This window comes from Belonocnema kinseyi, chromosome 4 (assembly GCF_010883055.1).
Source record: "Belonocnema kinseyi isolate 2016_QV_RU_SX_M_011 chromosome 4, B_treatae_v1, whole genome shotgun sequence".
Taxonomy (NCBI): domain Eukaryota; kingdom Metazoa; phylum Arthropoda; class Insecta; order Hymenoptera; family Cynipidae; genus Belonocnema; species Belonocnema kinseyi.
This window is the reverse complement of record NC_046660.1, coordinates 136,683,694-136,686,204: the sequence shown is the minus strand read 5'-3', so window position 1 is coordinate 136,686,204 and position 2,511 is coordinate 136,683,694. Positions and strand designations below refer to the sequence as shown.

Genomic DNA, 2,511 nt, shown 5'->3' with positions numbered 1-2,511 from the left:
TCTAGTCGGGAGTGGTGCTGACTGAAAACAGATGATTTGGAGCGATTCGCGCGCCATATGTTGGTCATTCTAAGGACTTATTGAACTACCCTCGTAACACTAAAACTATCGTCTGGTTGAAAGCTTAGGGCTCGCTGTAGTGTCTTCTTAAAATTTTCTATTTTAATTCGTACATCGAGAGAAAACTTCAAAACACTTAACAATGTTCTAAAAATAATTTTATTTCAAAATAGAAAAATAGGCAATCGCGGACAATTGTCCAGGGATGGTCCCGAAGGAATTAACCCCAGAGCGGAGGTGTGAAAACCGTGCCGAAAGCTGAATGGCACCTGGCTGAGGTGTTTAGAATGGTGATTCTGGGATACCGGACGACCTCTCAGAGTACGCAGCCTTATCCTTGCATGCGGGGGTCTACAAGGATGGACGAACCCCTTTCCCTAGCTTCTCGTGTGAACAACAATGACAACACCAAACATAGTTGTAGTAAGTGCGGTCAAAACAACAGAACGCGCAGGGCTCCCGACAATGGGTCGACCAACAATGCCGACCAATCTAGAGCTGGGGGAGTTAATGAAAATGGATTCAATGCGATGGATCGGCGGGATCTCGTGACCTTTGGGTGGACGGAGCAACTGAATCACGACTTGCTAGACTGCTACGATACCATGAGCCCACTCCTCTTTTGCCTTACATTATCACCACTATCTCTAGCACTTCGCGATTCCGACGGGTACTTGTGCGGCAAACCTGCAGATCGAAAGTACAAGGTCACTCATGTATTTTACATGGACGATCTTAAGATCTATGCTAAAAACAGAGAGCAACTGCATCTAGCTCAGGGGATTGTCGAACGATATACTAAAGAAATTGGAATGGAAGTTGGGTTAGACAAATGCGCCAAGGTTTATTTGAAGCGAGGAAAACTTAATGGCATCCCTGAAGATCCTGAGCTCGTTGATAGAAGCGCCATACGACACCTGGGCGTGCCACAGAGCCGCATTCAGGATGCGACATCTATAAAAGATACCCTCCGAAGCAGATACAAACGTCTCATCCGACAGATTTGGTCTTCCGAACTGTCGGCGAGGAACAAAGTATCTGCAACGAACAAGCTTGCCGTCCCGGTACTACTCTATTCATTTGGAATAGTTCCATGGTCGAAGAACGAGCTCAGATCTCTTGATATCGGGACAAGAAAGGTTATGCACATGAACAAAAGCATGCATCTTAAGTCATCCTTTCCGCGACTTTACATCTCACGCCGTCAAGGGGGTCGCGGAATATTGAGTCTTAAATGTCTTCACAACAGGATTATACTGGGTACAGCACATAGAGTTGCAAATGGAAGAGAGGCTCTTCTTAAAATGGTCAGGAATCACGAAGAAGTTGGCAAAGGAGCGTTTCTGTACAAAGTAGCGGAGGAGGCTGCTGAAGCACTCAGACTTGACTTTAGTATTAGGGTTGAGCAAAATGCATCAAATCTCAGCTATCTCGAGTACTCACTCCTAAAAGCCCGGATTAAGAAAGCACAAGAGAAAAACTTTCGTGAACAGCTCCTCGATAAGAGGGTGCACGGTATCTTCCACAGAAATGTGAAGGATCAGTCAATGTCTTGTGAGCTAACGATTGCTTTCCTTAAATCGCCCGGATTGAAGTCTGGTACGGAGGGTTTCATTTTTGCATGCCAAGACGGTGTCATTTCCACCTTAACATATCGTCGCCACATTTTGAGGCAAGACATTCCCGATTATAGCTGCAGGGCGTGCCATGCACACCCCAAGCATTTAGCTCACATACCATCTAGTTGTCCAACTCACGCGGGAACGACCTACATTCAAAGGCATAATGCCGCACTAAGAGTGCTTTATTACCATCTCTGTCACTCCTACGGCATTTACCTTAATATCGCTCCTCTAAATGCTCCTAGGGAAATTGAGTCAATTGTCGTGAATGGGAAGTGCCGCATATACTGGAACTTTATATTCTCGACAATTGTTTCTGTTGCTCACTCGAGGCTTGACATGGTTCTTCTTGCCTTTGACAAGCGAACCATGTTCGTTATAGAATTTTCGGCACCAGCTGACAAAAACATCATAACCAAGGAGAATGAAAAGAAAGAGAGGTATCGAGACCTTATAAGGGATAGCAACGATTGTACCCGGAATATTCTGTTAAATTGATCGTCCTTATCATCGGCGCTCTTGGAGGTGCCAAGCTTTCACTTGCTAATGGCCTGAAAAGCATCCCTGCGTGTCAACAATATGCTAGAACTCTTGCGGGAAAAATGCAGAAGGCAGTTGTCCTTGGGTCGCTCCGTGTTCTTATTGTGCACGAGGCTTTTGCTGGATCGTCGTATTGATTCCTTTACACACTGTAACCGCCTATTTCACGGTCGTGAGACGTGGTTGTGGCTGAAATTTTACCGCGATTTCGCTGGAAGCGGGTGCAATTTTCCAGATTAGCACCCGCTTCCGCCGAAATCCTGCGGTTGTCCTTATGACAAATTTTTTA

The 2,511-nt window shown here is 45.6% G+C and overlaps 1 protein-coding gene across 2 annotated transcripts in view; it reads right to left on the bottom strand.

The window, feature by feature from the left end:
- The window catches only part of LOC117172006 (protein kinase C-binding protein NELL1-like), a 588,191-nt gene that overhangs the window by 161,212 nt on the left and 424,468 nt on the right, over positions 1-2,511 (bottom strand). The window lies entirely within an intron of this gene.